At 42.2% G+C, this 16,935-nt stretch overlaps 2 protein-coding genes across 2 annotated transcripts in view; one reads left to right on the top strand and one right to left on the bottom strand.

Annotated features, from left to right (window-relative positions):
* si:dkey-245f22.3 (uncharacterized protein LOC492819 homolog) overlaps window positions 1-16,935 on the bottom strand; it is a 351,352-nt gene that overhangs the window by 245,348 nt on the left and 89,069 nt on the right. The window lies entirely within an intron of this gene.
* frmd4ba (FERM domain containing 4Ba) overlaps window positions 9,151-16,935 on the top strand; it is a 48,004-nt gene continuing 40,219 nt past the window's right edge. Inside the window, exon 1 of the mRNA XM_055024908.1 lies at window positions 9,151-9,419. The gene's annotated coding sequence lies outside the window, so the exon portion shown is untranslated. The remainder of the gene's footprint in view (window positions 9,420-16,935) is intronic.

Raw genomic sequence — 16,935 nt, 5'->3', positions numbered from 1 at the left:
TTTACTCAGCCACGTCTTATAAAAGCTAGATTACTAACGGCTGACGAAATGTGAAAACTTCTTAGCGTTTTCCTGCTCAAAGTTAGGATTTATGGGGTCGCATACAATCACCACACTGCAATGCAGCGGACTGTGAGCAGGCCAAAGGAAACTACGTTTAACCAGGAGGCTTTCAAAGTGGGTACGAAATGTCCCAAAACGGCTACCGATTCACCCAAGACTGGCATAAAATGTCCCACACCAAAGAGCAACTCTTCACGGCGGAAAATATTGGTGGCAGAAAACCCCCGAAAACTATAAAAATGCAAAAATGATGAAAGGGCGGAAAAACCGCCAAGTACAGGACGAAAAACCAAAACGTTAGCTTAGCATATAGCATGTGTCATGGTTTCTTGTATCTTGAAAGTTGAAACTCAGCACTGGTCTGATGTTGGCCTCTTATGAGCCACTGCGATACGAGGCACTGCGCATCAGCTGAGTAGAGCATCTCCATGGTGGCGCATGGTGGTGGCAGAATTGGGCTGGGGGAATGTTTGTCTTTTTTAATAGGGATCAGAATCAGTGGGGAGATGGATGGAGCTAAATAAAAGAAAAACGTGAGGAAAAAAAACTGGTCTGACACCTTGGCTTACACAGAGGATCCAGGAGGGCGGCCTTCATCATACAGCCACAGGTACAATGCATAGATTGATGCATGTTTATGTGTTCCAATGGCCTAGTTAAAGTCCAGTCGTGTATCCAATTGAGAATCTTTGGGAGAAAGCTACTTGTGGATACTTAGGTGTAATTTTTAGCAAATTGTGGTCCTAAAAAAATGCTGCCTCATGGGTTTCACCCATTTCGATTTATATTTGCGGAAAAAAAAAAAAAGAAACAAAGAAAAAATCATTTTCATTTTGCTTTCACATCATTTGTGTTTTTCTGTTGCAAGAAGGGGAAACAGGAGTGCAGATAAGGTGCTTGAGTTGTTCATGCCCAGCATGCTAAAGATCTTGTACAGGAAGCAAACTTCTTATCTTTACTTGTGTAACTATCTCATTGTACATATCTCCACATATGTAATCAAATTAAATGTGCCGACATTTTCCACGGTTCCTGGTCTCACTGGGGAAATGTGAACCATAAAACTGTCTGTGACATTTATTCCGCAGGGTCAGTGTCCTCGTTCAGCAGCCCAGTCAGTAGAAACCATTGTCAATATATATAAATATATATATATTACAAACGAAGTGACCTATTGCTTACAGAAGTGTATTTGTACCACTGACAGGTTCACTGTTGTCCCCCCCTCCAGCTCCATCGCAAATTTACACGTATGGAACCAGAAAACACAAACATGACAAAAGACAAAACCCCGCTCTTCCATTACAAGGCTAAATTTTGCAATGCGCCAGGACAGATGCAGCCACTGAAAAGGGGAAGGATGAATAATGAGTCAGCCATTTCCATCCTGCAACTTGGTTCTAAAATTGGTTTCTTTTCCAGTCGCTTATTTTGTCACCTTCCTCCAACAGCCTGCTCAGTACCTTCGCCCATTTCCAGGCTGCACCGTCTGTCAAACGCCCTGTGATACACTTTCTGTCTTTCGTGTCTAATTCTTCGTGCGGGGCAGGGAGGGGAAAAAAAAAAAGTTTGACATTTACACGTCTTCTAACAGTACAAAAGACAGAATGGCGTGTCGAATGTCTCTTACTCTGTGCTCTACTGTCTGAATGAGGCTCCCCGCCATGAGTGGTGAGGGCATAGAAATTCATTTTACTGTTTAATGTGTGAGGATGCTACTTGTTACAAGGCCATTTGTCGGCGCACAGAGGGACAAGTCATGGCACTATCTTGTGTTCTCTACCAATGATAATGAGTTATTCACCGGATCTACTGCACCAGAGCACAAATAATGCTTCCTTTTCCTCACCAGCGTATTCTCTAGCACAGAGTGATGCTACCTGCCGAGGCCTGAAAATACATTTGTTGCACTGTGTACTTTTTAAAAAACCCATTTCTACCCGTTGGCTGTTGGTCCTAGAAAACAGGTTGTTTTAGTCTATGTCGTGGTGACTTTCATACTTATTTCAACATATTGTGCTTTTTGGTTTTGTTTTTATTCTTTTTCTAACTGTTGATTATTTAAGCTGCTCATAATTTTTAAACTGTTAACTACTGTTTTAAATGTGTTGTAGAAATAAACTTTGACTAGGCTATAATCTTTGCGTGACAGATTTAAGCCGTGCTTCAGTGAATCTGATGGTAAGTATATTGTTTTTTTTTAATATGCCAATATTCTTCGACTTTTATCTGAAATTATTACGCAAAGCCTCCGATGTAATCGGTAGTCTCTTATTACATCTGATAGCATTAGAAGTTGATCTACAGCGAAACTGCAGCAACTTACCGGACCATAGTGACAGCAGCTGGTGATACTTCTGGATTCATTCAAATGATTTTAACATCCTCCAGTTAAACACGTCCAGTGGAGAAACTGAGAACTTTCATAGATCTGAACTCGTGGTAATGGGATTTACTCATGTTGAGGCCTCTGGAGCCATCTTGGCCATCTTAAACTTTTAAAAATATATCATTAAAGATTTAACAGCATCGCTCAGATCCGCCCTGCTCACTACAAAACAGAAGGCACCCACGCATGGAAACAGAAATCTACGGAAGCAGAAGGTTTTCTCTCGAGTTTTTCTTCCCTCTCCATAAGGGGGAAACCTTATGGCTCTGATAAAGTCTGTAAATATATGGTGCTTGTTCATGGTCCATTTACACTGTTAATGTAGACTGAATAAAGAAGGAGACAAGGAGGATCTTTCAAGGGAGAGAGTGATGCATTATTTGAAGATGAAGTAGACTGGAGTGGACCCATGACACATAGTTGGAGTCGATGCATCCTAAAGGCACTAACAGGTGACACATAAACCTCCAGCCGGAGATAATAATGCTGCTGACAAGGATTCAAAGCTGCTGCTCTAATGACAATTCTGGAGGAGCGGTGGCAGCTGATGTGACTGAGGCATGGGGTTTTAGTTCGACAAGGCACTTAAAACAGACACTTAAAGTTGTTCACGTGCCTGAAAACTGGAGAGGCCAAAGGAGGATTTTTAGTGGGTTTTTCCAAACAGTTTTCATGCAACATCAGCCAAACTACAGCTTCAGGAAGCAGACGATCGAAACACTAACAAAAGGAGCAAATATCACGAACTGTCTGCAGGAGAACGGCTTAAAAACTGTAGTTTTTAAGCCGATAAAAATAAAAATGACACTCACTCTGAAGCAATTCTTGTTTGTGGAAGATCCACTAGAGGGAGCCAAACACACACACAAAAAAACCAACAAAACTGCTCTCTTTATATCAGTTACTATATATGTAACTTCAGCAGCAAGAGATTTGAACGCCTTTTTATAAATATTTTATTTAAAACATTTATATACAGGTCTATTAATTCTAGAAAAGTGGATTTCAGAGTGTATTTTATTGTCAGACAGTTCTGCTGATATATACGACACTATTTGTTTTGAAAGAGAAAGTGAGTCTTCAGTGGTTACATAAAGATTTCATTTATTTTATTTTTTATTTTTTGCTATAATATCACTGATCTAACATTCCTACTGACTAATAATTAACCCTGATAAACACAATCACCTGCAGCACAAAAAAGGGTCAAATTAAAGATGTCCGTGTTGAGTACGAAAGCAAAATGGGTGCATACATTTTAAAATAAATAATGAATGCATTACAGCAAGTTTCAGTTGAGTCTTTTGTAGTATTGCCTGTCCATACAATGGACAATTCTATAGTAATTATAGTAAGCAGTGAAATGCTTCAATCAAGGAGGTAAACTGAAACGAGAGCCAGAGTAACTGAGTAAAATAAAGATTTTGTCAGGTCCTCACAGGCTCCTTACTTTATTGCATTCCTGTTATTCCTTCTCCGCTCTGCTTGGCTTCCTGTTGAGTCAGAGCAATTTCCATCTGTCTTGCAAAAAAAAAAAAAAAAAAAAAAAGCTGTAACCTTTCGGAGGTTTCGCTTTTCCACCGATGTGATCACATTAAGTTTTAGTGGAGGGTTTAATCACTGCTCTGCCACTCACAGACACGCAAGTTTGTACTTCTATTGGCTTCATTTCCGTTTAGTCACTGCATTTATGGCTAAGCCAAACACTTAGATTTACCCTGATCATTACCAGGGTATTCTTAACCAAAACTTAATTTACACCATACTGCTAAACCTAAAACAAAGGCGGGCCAACACATCTGGACTAGGCTTTAGGCCCCATAAGGCGCAGCAGTTTCCGAAGGCTAGTCAGAATGTTAAGACACTTTACCCGCTTTGCCTGCTGGTGATGATCAGAGGGCCCAACAGATGGCGCCACTGATTGGCAGCCTGTGGCTGTCAGACCGCTCTAGGGCAGCTGTGGCTACAATGTAGCTCACCATCATCAGTATGTGATTGAATGTAGTGTGAAGGGCTTTGGGGTACATATACACATACACAGTGCAGAAGACTAAATTCAGTTTTAGTTCGGTCAGGATAAATTAAGTTTATATTTCTCAAGATATGTTTCTTCATTACTTTGGATGTTTTGTATTTCTACCCATTTTAGGACTTTGTATTGACTTCCATTTATTTTAGTAACTTCTTCTTAACCCCAACGCTTACCCTTAACTTAACCCTTTCCAATATGCTCCCAATCCTAAACAAGGGGCTGCATCGCATTAGGACCCTTCTGCAGACAGATGGACCCATAAGGCCCATCTGTCTGCAGAAGGTTAATAAGTGTGCTAGATAAAGTTATCTGGCGAACCTTACAGCAACAGTTCATGATGAAAAAATGCAGTGGAGTTGAACAAGCAAAGGGAGTACGTACATCTCCCCGCAGGTTCTACGGGAGACAAATGTACCGCGGCTCCAGAAGCATTGCATCAGAGAGGACTGTGGCCCTCACAGTTTAAAACAACTTGAGAAAAAGTGATGCAAGGCATTGCAGAGAATGCCAAATGTTTTTGTCTCTACAGTTCACATTGAAGCCTCTTTTGTTGCACTGTGCGATACATAATCAGTAATAATGCAAGGTGGAGTTTGTAGTAGATATCACAGATGTTCCCAACCATGTTAAAATATTAATAATAATTTATGTAGAAAAACTAAACCAGAGATGTCTGACATAAGTTTCCTTTATGTATTGAATATGTCCCTCTTGCAAAAAAAAAAAAAAAAGAATCAAACAAATGGTCAAATTCCCTTGTCCAGTTCAAATGTCAGCGGTGAAGGTTCTCAATGTCCGGTCCAGTTTCCTCCCACAGCCCAAACTCATGTGTCAAAGAGTCTTAATTGGCCCTATGTGTGAGTGTGTGGCTGCACGGTTAGCTGGCCCTTTAACCGACAGCAGACCTCGCACCTCCTGCCACACTGACAGCTTGGATAGGCTCCAGCTCCTTCTTGAAGAGGACAAGGCAGGTTGGGAAAAGTTATGAATGAATGAATAAATCATTTAAATGATGTCACTCAGGTCCTTCCCACAACAATAAAAAAAACCTGCTGAATAAGATACATGACATTTAAAAGGGTTATCCCTGGTCTGTCTGCTCTGCTCCTTGGCCTTCATGAAACTGTCTTATGAATATTCTCCAAAACATCTGAACAGCTGCATTTATTCTGAGTTAAATGGCATCAATGCAAATGTTTTTTTTTTAATTAACTGGGTGATTTCTGAAGGCGATTGATTGCTCTAGATTTTTAGGAGGCATTGGACTAAATTAAAAGTTCATGTGTGATACTTATTCCGTTATTATACTTATTCCATTTTTAAGTATTGACCACCACCCATCACTTTCCTTCTTCTACAATCATGCACTCCTTTGTGTTGGTCCATTCCATAAAATCCCAATGAAATAGACAGATGCTTGTGGTTTTCAGTGTGACAGAATATGATTCATTCTGACCTGGAAAATGTGAAAGATGTATGAAAAAAAAATCAATCTGGACGATGAGGGTTGCTGGTGTGGGAGATGCAACACAACAGCTGACCTGCTTAAAGGCCTGAAAGGATGAGATGGGACGGAAGGGGTCAATGCCCACTTATTGTTCGAGCCACTGCCCTGGTTCATCAAGCTGTTCATGAATGCTCTGAGTTTTGTCAGGACAAAAAAAAGAAAGGGCAGGAAAGTTGGCCGAGATAGTGTCTGTGTGAACACAAAGGAAGAAGACAGTAGCAGCCCATCAAGGTCAAGACCAAACTTTGATGGGCTGGGGGTGGGCTGTGTTAGTCTGCCGTTGGAGAGGTGGGGGGGCAATGTGGAAGTAAAGTCTCAGAGGATGGGATACACATTGGCAACGAGCCAGTGAGACTGTGTCAGTCAGCAGCTACTCTCACGAGGGAAGACCTCTCTGTGTTAACATCTGTTCCACATGCACCACGTAATCCCCTTGTACTGAAAATTTATTTATTACCCCTCTCCCCCTTCTTAAACAAGCAAGCCCCCTCATTAAAACCTCTTACCTTTTCAGTCTCATCCAACATAGAAATCGGTTTTACTTGCAGTCAAAATCTATGAAAGAGTTGCAAAGGAGACCTTGTCTAAAAATCTCAATCGATCGATGCAAGGCCGTCTTTGGATCATCTTCATAGCTTATATGAAGTGTCATCAGGACAATAGCTCCAGGGCTAATCTCAGCAGGAATCGAGGCCCAGCACAGATTTGCAGTGCATGTTTTAGGGAGCCGGGAGGGGGAGGCAGTGGTGGGCTATGTGGTGCACACATGGCACTGGGGTGAGCCTAATCACAGGCTCGCAGAAACTGTCACAAAGGGTTAGGGGGAAAGAGGGCGGTCCCCAGGGTGACTCATTTAGGTGCGAGCGTCAGAGCGGGCCTTTGCTCAGGCATGAGGACTCACCTTCTGTTCCCTTCTTCGTGACCTCCGTTCCTCCACTGGGCATCATTATGTTGTTGTCATTGTTGATGTTGTTGTTGTCGCCATCAATCTTTGATGAACTTCTGGACAGTTTCAGCCCTCCCATTTCCTTCCTCCACCGGTTTGCGTGGATTACAGGGTTTTTCCATTGTTCCGTCTACTACGAGGCCACAGCCGCACGACACTCCTTTCCTTTATACCACAGTCGCTGGAAAGTCGGCCGTCTATTTAAAACGCTATGTAATGTTTTAATACAAGCTTGTAAAACTTTTAACAGTGTCTGATTTCAGTATTTCTCTTTGCTTCTTTTACTGTCATACATCTGACAAAGAGACAAAAAAATCAACAATGGTTTGTGCATTTGCAGTCTGCATTTTGATTTTGCAATAGTCCCTGGGGGTCTGGATTAAGAGTCTTCATCGGAGGCCGAGGAGTTTGAGTGTCTTGGTGCCTTGACAACGAGTGAGAAAGATGGACCGATCTGGGCTCCCTCTGCAATAATCACAGCTCTGGTACGCTGTGGTGATTAGGAGCTTAGCTGAAAGATGAAGCTCTTGCTATATAGCTATAGATCCGTGATCATAAAAGGTATCATCATAGTCAGCAACAATCCACAGATTGATTGTGGTGTTTGATTTGTATTTAGGGTTCAATGTGAGCCAAGAAGTGATTCCTCTCGCAGTGACACGGAGCCTGGTAAAAACAACCGGCCCCTTGTTCTGCGCTTTGCTTCATCCATAGGATCCGGTCCCTCGGCTGATGATTGCTTGCAGGTCTGATTTTTTTTCCCCCAGTCACTAACATCAACTTGATCAAGAAGGAAACAATCTTCTTGCAGTCCAATAGCTCAGCATTGGGTAGCGTGGCCAACACGGGTCGAGTGGCTTTGTTCACTTTGCGAAACTACATTCTTACATACAATTCAAAACTCAACGTTGACCTTCTCAACTCCTCAGGACGATGAGAATCGAGTAGAATTATGGAGGAAGGCAACAACCAGGCTAAGTTACACTATGACCACTAGCAGGATGAAGCCATGCTTTTACGGTGTTAACTGCAAAATGTGAGGCTGTATCTGAATGCTGCAGATGACACCAAGACTCATCTAGAGTGGTACCCAATCAGTTCCACTGGTGCTGCAGCTCATCCGATACGAGATTACACATGTCGTCTATGCGGAGGTGGTACTCATCAAACCTGGGTCGTAGCAAGTGGTTACTGAAGATACCGTCGACTTTCTGTAATCTGAGGCCAGTCTGCATCTCTGATACCAATCTTCTTGTTTGCCTGGTCAAACAAGAAGATTTAACATTTTGGCCCTTTTTGGAAAAGGAGGTGCATCATTCTGAACACACAATGTCAATGCTACAGCACAGTGGTGGCAGCAGCAGGGGTATAACTACAATAGCAATACTGGAAGCAAACATTACTTGATAGATAGATAGATAGATAGATAGATAGATAGATAGATAGATAGATAGATAGATAGATAGATAGATAGATAGATAGATAGACAGACAGACAGACAGACAGACAGACAGAGACAGACAGACAGATAGACAGACAGACAGACAGACAGAGATACAGACAGAGAGACAGATAGATAGATAGATAGATAGATAGATAGATAGATAGATAGATAGATAGATAGATAGATAGATAGATAGATAGATAGATAGATAGATAGCAGCCCTTCTGTTACGTTGCTCTCCTGTTAGTGAATGTTACTTCACAAGATGCTCAATTTCTCGTTTCATTTAAAAAAATAATTACATTTCTTGTAGTTGTTATAAAATCACCACTTAATTCTCCCAATATTAGGATTTATTCTCGTATCAGTATGACTTTATTGTCGTAATATTAAAACTGCATTCTGGTAATATTACGACTTTTTTTCTTTTCTCCTACAGTTATGACATTTTCCTCATGATTTTTATTTTATTTTATTTTTTTCATTTTTTTTAACCCGCCCCTAATAGTCAAAGCTTTCGCTCATCAGAGCTGCTTGATTTATGCCGCCGTGCTTTGTTCTTCATTTTTCTTTTCTTCTTCTTTTTTCCCCCACCTCCAATCAACCAGTGGAGGGTTTTGGGCAGCGTTTCTATTGGCCGGCGGCGCCGCGTCGACGCAGCGGCAGAGGGACATTCAACTGTCCCATCCGAGGAAGGCAGCGCGGAGGCGGGGCAGAGCCGAGCCGAGCAGAGCAGAGGAGAGGACAGGAGAGGAGAGGAGAACAGAGGACAGGAGAGGAGAGGAGAGCGGATGGCTCTCCGTGGAGCTCATTATGCCCAACAGGCAACAGATTCCTCTCTCGGACTTTGTGGACGAGTTTAACGCCGATCAGGTGACCCCTGGTTCAAAACAAACACTTTCTGGGAGGATTGTTCTTAGTGAGAGAGAGAGAGAGAGCGAGAGAGCGGGGCTGCGAGTGACTGACCGGCGCCGGACGAGCCTCTCCACGGCCAGACAATAAAAGTGTGAGCGATCAGATCACAACAAAAGACACAAGGTAAGCAACAGTTCGGATGCTTCACTTGCCAGCTCCAAAACAACGCGTAGGGATGAGATCACCTGTTGAAACGCCTTTGCTCCATTATTGCTATTGTTGTTGTGATTGTTATTGTTATTGTTGTCATGCTTGGCGCTTTTCTGCACACTTTGCTCACAATGGATGAGCGACTAATGAGTGACGCGCAATCATTGGTGCTGGCTGTCCTACTGAGTGCAACGTGCATTCAGTTTCCAGGCTCCATATGAGGCTCAGAGGCTGTGCGATAGGATTACAGGACAGCCGACTGCTGCCGGCTGAGCGTCAGCTGGATCAAGTGTTGACATGTCAACACCTGCGCGGATCGTCGGTATTTATTTTGGAAAAATTGAAGGAAGAGCGTCGAAACGCCAAAAGACCAAAGTTGCAACAGGCCATCTGCCCTGACCTCTTCTGCTCCACTCTTCTCTGAGTGAATGTCCTGTTTCCTGGCCAAATCACACAATGGGATAGGCAGGCATGTGACATCCTGTATGGGTCTTTTGTCACCCCTGGCTTGTGGAAACACCAACATGCGCTCCAGTTTGCGAAAGTATTCGTTTCCCTTAAACTTTTTCAAGAATTTTGTCACCAAATTTCAGCATTTGGCCCCCCGTTTTTACCGCGATAGATAGATAAATAAGATCCCGTGTTTGTGTCACATGGGACTAGAGCTGCACAAGTTCAAGAGACAGACTTGAGATGTTGATGATCTACATCAGGTCTTGGTACCAAGGGCTTCTTGAGCTCATCCAATTGGCCAGATTTAGCCTTGGTGTCCAGAATGTGACCGCGTGGCACTCGAAACACAATATCCAACCAAATGTTGCATCCAAAAAATTGTGATTCCTCGTTACACAGTGATATTACAGCGGCGATTGCAGTTTGAATAATATTGTGCGGCTCCAACATCTTGGTTGGCGTCCAAAAGCTGTGACAGAAACCCAACGCCGCACACCATCTTCACGGGGATATGGATATCCGGAACCAAAATGCAAATAACTCAAGAAATAAAACTTGTTGAAGGCCTCAATAGACTTGAGATTGAAATGGTTAATTCAAGACCAGGACAACAACTCTAAACAGATGCTATAGAGATGCTACAGTATCTAATTCAAGGAATACTTATGGGTTTGAAAGACCTAAATCTAATGCAGAATCTGAAGAATTTACGTTTTATAGACGCTTTCCGTCCATCCTGACTGAGCCTGGGCTACTTTGTTCTGCAGAAGTGGAAAGGTGGCAGAGAAATGAGTGTTTTAGCTAAAGAAACAGCCGAGGGGATTCATTTGTGTACAACTTCGTGTTCATCCAACAATACAAATTGGAACAAAAGATCCAGAAGCCTTTCAGAATAAGGCTTGTTCAAGTCTCTCAAACCAGGTGATTTAGCCCGACGCGGTGAGAGGGGTTGTCTTCCTTTCACCGAGTTGTGACATCTACAGATCTGGTATGAGGAAAGGCAGGAAGATGTGAGTGAACGACACAGAACAAAAGGCCCGGGCCAGCCTCCTTTGTGTAGGTGACTGTATTGAATTTGTTCTTTGTAGGAGCAACATGTGCTGCTTTTCTTTCTTTCTCTCTCTCGCCGTTATTCTGTCCGTCAGAGGGACAAACTGCACAGGCAGCGCTGCTTTTTGTGTTGACTCTCTGTCTGGGATGTTTTCCTGCTTTTCAACAAGGTCAGCACTTCTGATTCAATAAAGCCGTCGCAGGCGACCCCAAGCGCCGCTGCTCCGTTCGGCACCTGTGAGTCAAGGTAAAAAGGCGTGTTTTTCAGAAACGTAAACATTCAACTTGAGCGGTGCGACCCGAGCCGGAGACTCGTTCCCAGCCTTTCCTCAAAGCGAGAAGTTGTTCATCAGCATTTTCACCTGCTTTCCCACACGTTGTCATTATCAGCGTCTTTAGTTCAGATTTGGATGAGAACCGTGGCCAGGTCAGGCTATGTGATACGGTATTTATGCTGGTGCAATTCAGCACTTGGTGTAGTACTGGTCAGACTGGTTATGAGTGTAACAGGTCCTCCGCCCAGAAAGATCGTCAGATTGAGTCCAGTGTCAGGTGACAGTGTGAGGTAAAGTCCCTGTTAGTTCAAAGAGGAACTAACAGGAACAGATTAATGCACTGGGGCAAAAACCCAGTGCATTATGCTGGATGCATCGGTAGCTACGATGACAGCACTTCACTTCTGTATTTTCTGTGCTTTTTTCATAGTTTGGTTGGTCTTGCAATATAAACAGTCATAAGAATTATTATTATTATTTTTATTTTACTTCTTCAAATCGCATTTTGACTGATGCGATATTAACTCTGAAAATATGGCACTTCACATGAAACAAAATAAACACATTATGAGTATTCATGTGTTCACATTGACAACAATGAATTTTCAGCATGTTTTTGATAAATAAACCATTTCTACAGTGATAATAACCACAGTCCAATTTAGAGTAATCTGAAGAGGCAGTAGTGCACTGAATGATAGAATAGGAATTTGAAATGCTAATAAATTGTTTGAACAATTATGAGACGTAATGACACTTTGTATTAACTGCACATCATTCAAAGTGTATTTACAAATTAACAGTATACATGCAATCTAAGTAATTTAGTTATAATAGTCTGTGCCAGTATAAAGAGCAGTGAGAGGCTCACTTGTTACATGACTTATGGTACCAATACCAAAGCAACCCTACTAAATAAGGTTAACTTGGTATGTAGTTTTGACCTCATCTGTAAATACTGAAAAGAAAAGTGAAAGTATGTAACTGAGCTGTGTAACTGCAGTATATCTGGTCTCTGAATTGCAGGTATTGGTCCATGGTGTCCAATACTGAGTCTCTTACCCATTGACCAGTACAGACAGGCGGCCACCCTCGGCCCAGTAATAGGGGACTATGGCTAACTATAGTGGCTAATATTCCATCATGTATACTGTGATACAAACACATCAACTAAAGAACAAAAAGGAAACAATCAAATGAATGTTGGACTGAAGCCAGCTTCCATTGTTCCATTGTTGAACCGGTCCTGACACACAGGACCGGTTCACTTGGGAACCAAAACAATAATAGAGATGCTAAAGCGGTGAGACATTTGAATGAAGAGATTTATATTTACCAGCTATGTTTAAATCCAACTTGCTGAGCTACGGTAAGCTAGTTTCTGACTGCAGGACTGTTTGTGTCATGAGCGTTAAAGTAAAACCGTTTGCTTTGGTCGCTATTGCTACGTATTGAGCTGTATCTATAGAAGTTAGCTGATCTTTGTCTGTCTTGCTAATCACACTTTTGGACAAGTTTCGTGAGGATGTGGTCGGACATGACGACTCGTTGCTCTTCGGTAGTCATCTTGATGTGTGGCTTCAACAAATGCATGCGACTCATGCACTCAAAGTGAAACAGAAATATTCTTGCGATCAGTTGGTTGTTTTCTAACGGCGGCCAAAAGATGAGGACTGCGTTTTCGTTCAAACGTACCGATGACCAGCTCAGCCGCGGGCGCAAGCTAATGTGTTTGGACACACTGAACATTTTTGTCACAACCCAGAGATGCCACATGCTATGCTAATCAGGCGCTCTGTCTGCGGCAGTAAAGATTCAGTCACTTTGCCATCAGACTTCAGCAGCGTGACCTATTTTTGAAATAGCTCAGCAAAACATTATTCATTCATATGAGACTATTGTTTCATTTCCACATTGTAAGTTGATCTGTAAATATAAAAAACTATATATATGCCTGTTCAGAGGAAACTGCTGTTTCCTCTGTCTGCTCTATTGCTCCTCTTAACAAGACAAGTAAATCTTTTAGGTTACAAGTAGAAACAAGATGAAACAACAACGGCTTGTTTTCAGAACTGGACCTAGTCGGATGTTGTGGATTTGCCCTGTTAGGCTTCCTGGCTGAACCCTAATTCAGGGTCAGGCAGTGGGTCACCACTAATCTATATGTTTTGGAGTGAAAATCAATTCAGAATGTGCCGGCAGCTGAGCTAAGAGGTTCTGAGAGTCCACAATAAAAGATAATTCACATAAAAGTGTCCTAGCTGTTTCTCTAGTACTTTTCTGTAGCGTTGTCGACACAACCGTGAAGCTCTGCCACCAGGAATGGGTTCCTCGTTGTTTGTCAGCCGCCGCGTTTTGTTTCTCTTCCTGGTTCCGTGTCTGGCCTGCGTCCTCGGACAGGACATCTTGACGAAAACAAAGAGTCTGGATCTTATTTTCCCTCAACACAAACCATGAGGAATTCTTTTTTTTTTTTTTTTTTCTGTCTTTCCGTTTTATTTTGTGTTTTCAAATTTATGATTCTGTAGCGGCGGAGCAAAAAACAAAGAAAAACCATCAAACGGCTTTCATCCGACAAATGAAAGGAGTCGTACTTTGTCTTTGATTTCTGAGGGATTCTGTAATTTGATGTGTGGCTCTGAGGCCACGCTCTGACTCGCTTTGTGTTTTCATGTCCCTTCAGAATAAAGGAGCCTCTCAGCTGACTGGGAATTCCTCTGGGACTTCTTTTTTTTCCTTCCCAATATGAAAGAGAAGACATTAAGTCAAATCTGTTTAAGGACATCTGCTTGACAGTTTCCAGACAAATATTCCTAAAAACGCAGCAATTGGCCGGCCCCTCCTCGTGATCTATTTTAAAAACGGACTCAAGGATTGGTTCATAGGTTATCCGTGTGCTTTAGTGACTATTGACCTTTGAACTTGAGCTAACCAGGAGGCTGTTATGAGGATATAAATCACAACTTGAACTTGCGTTTCCAGTTCAGGACGTTAGGAGAAGCCACCACTTTGGTGGTTTATTAGCTATCTGTTTTATAGACTCGAGTTTAGGTAAATGAATGAGAAATAACATTTTATTACATTTGCTTAAAAACGAGCGAATGGAGTGTTTGACATTCTCCTTCAGGATTTTCCGCTGCCAGAAAATCTAGTTTTTTGATGACATTCTTTTGCTAAAACGCTGTTAGTTTAACACCACAGGTAACAGAACTCAGACCTTTCAGAAAGTTGTTCTCTGTTTTTCCCCAAAACCCAAAATCCATGGAGGGTTTGGGGTTCATCTGTGACTCCTGGGAAGATTCACCACTGCTCCATGACTTTTTTTTTTTTCTTCAATTAAATGTCAATGGCTCTGACTGTGATGTGCTGTTGCTTCAAACCATTTGAAATGTCTTTCCAGACTGAGAGATGTCAATCACAGCACCGTGTTTCTTTTTCATGCTCCAGTTTCTTTAGCTCTTTGCGAGATTTGTTTTTTTTGGGGGTTGGGTTGTGCTGTTAAGCCGGTTCTTTTTAGTATAGTCTAGTTTTTTATGTTGTTTATTTCAAACATATTCGTATTGAAAACACAAAACATATTTAGATATGTGTTTGATAAGGAGACAGACAAAAGGATGAACTTATTTGACTCTCCTCTCTTTCTTCCATCTTGTTTTGCACATTGTTCTTTATGTAAAGGAAAAATAAAAAAACAGAATCAGTATAAAAAAACAAAACAAACAACAACAAAAACACAGAACAGAAAATGAAAGAGTTACAAAAAAAAAAACAATAAAAAAAAAGCGGAACAAAGAGAATCCAAAACCAACCAATTGGTTTTGAATTGGTTGGTTTTGGAGCATGAATAAGAATGTCAGTGATCTGTTAACTCTATAGGTGTGGCAGTAAGCAGGTCTGGGTGTGGCTGGTGAAACTGCACCAAAAAAAAGAAAAAAAAAAGTGGTTAGTGTCAGTTAAACTGTGATTTTTTTTTACTTTGGGTCAGGCTGACTTGGATATTTTTTTTCTCTCTCAGTAAGCCACACCACTATGCACCATTGACTCAGGTTGTCTTTATCTTTATTTTTATCCATCATTTATTCGACGGTCAGAGACACCAGCGTGTGAGATCCGTTCACTTTTAGTTTATTTTAGCGTTTGTGTTCATTCTTTTTTTTCTTCACTGTCACTATGAAATTCCTTACAGCATAGGTGGAACGTATGAAAGCGAAAACAAAACAACAACAAAAAAAGCAGCTAGAGTGACCTCTCTTCTTGTATGTTCAGTCAACACTGCCGGCGGAGGATGGCGGCTTGAACTTGATAAAGCTGTATTTGACGTTCCACTCCAGGATACCCCTGCTTGGCTCCTTCTCCTCCTCCACATCGTCTCATGGCTCCGCGCCTGGGAAGTCGACGCTGTGAGGCTGACGAAATAAAAAAGTCAAAACAACAATAGCAACGCCAGAACCTCCACCGCCGCCGTTTGTGCTGCTGCTGCTGAGATTTAGTCATTACTGACATTGTGAGAGTGTTATCCACTCTCATTTTGAACACACACGTAGCACCGGGCGGCGGACGGAGGATGTGTTCAAAAGCCTGATTGCGCTGATCAGAAAGAGGCTCCCTGCATGGCAAACAGGTGGATGAAGGGGATGGGAGCACCGGGCCGGAGCTGCTACTATTACGCTGTCAGCAATTAAAAAAAAAAAAAAAAAAAAAAAAAAGAAAAGAAAAAAAAAGAGTTCCATGATGTGGAGTCTGGAAACAACAACAGCCGTGCTTCCAGAGCAGACATACCCCGCAGCCTCATGTCCGCTGTGATCAATAGTGCACAGCTTGTAAAACCCCATGTGAATGCTTCATGCGTCCACTGCCAGAGGGGATGAGAACAGAAACGGTGAATATGCCCCACACGAAAGCCTCTCTTTTTTTCATTACGTGTTTATTTCTCTTTGTTTTAATAGATGTTTTAATAGATTTATCGTACCTCTGGCTCTGATTGTTCAGCGCCTGTGGCTTTCCCATCGGCTGTAGTTTTAAGAGGTCAGAAATCACCCAGCCGGCCGCCGTCACTTTGGAGATTGGCTTGTGGAGGAGCAGGGAAGTGTGGAAAGTCATTATCACCTGCTCTGTGGAGCAAAACCCAGCTCCCCCGCTGAGCCACTCTGACGAGCCGCAAACCTTTGTCCTTTGACAAGGACAGGGGTGTGAACGTTATCAGGAATTTAAGGGAAGATGAGTGAGTTGGAGGATTAAAGGGGCATTATTAAATATTATGTAAAACCCACTTTTTTTTTCTTTTCAGCTTTACATCATGTTATAATGTTATTCCCTCATCAAAAACCCACCTTGAGTGTTGCCTTAATTTTTTTCATGCATGTTTGAGAAATCCTTTAATCTCCATGGCAACCATTCAGCTGTGGAAAAAGCCTGGTTGGACCAAGTGCCGCCTTGAAAACGCAGCTCCTCCTCAGAGCTGCCATTTCCCAGCCTTTGTCTCACAGAGCAGCCCCTCCTCATAAACTCCCTCAGTCAGCTCCTTCAGACTAGCCAGCAGCAATTAGCAAACTAAGTTAATCATTTGAGCTACTTCTCAGTGCAACGCTGGTAAAAACTTTGTTAAAGGTTTAAGAGGAGCCATGTTGTGATGACTTCCTGGAGGCGGAGCTTCAGGAAGAGCAGGAGTTTCTTAAAGACACAGAGGCCCAATTTCAAGGCGTTAAATCAAG

This window comes from Poeciliopsis prolifica, unplaced genomic scaffold (assembly GCF_027474105.1).
Source record: "Poeciliopsis prolifica strain line A6 unplaced genomic scaffold, Auburn_PproV2 SCAFFOLD003, whole genome shotgun sequence".
Lineage (NCBI taxonomy): Eukaryota > Metazoa > Chordata > Actinopteri > Cyprinodontiformes > Poeciliidae > Poeciliopsis > Poeciliopsis prolifica.
This window is presented reverse-complemented; position numbering and strand designations above follow the sequence as displayed.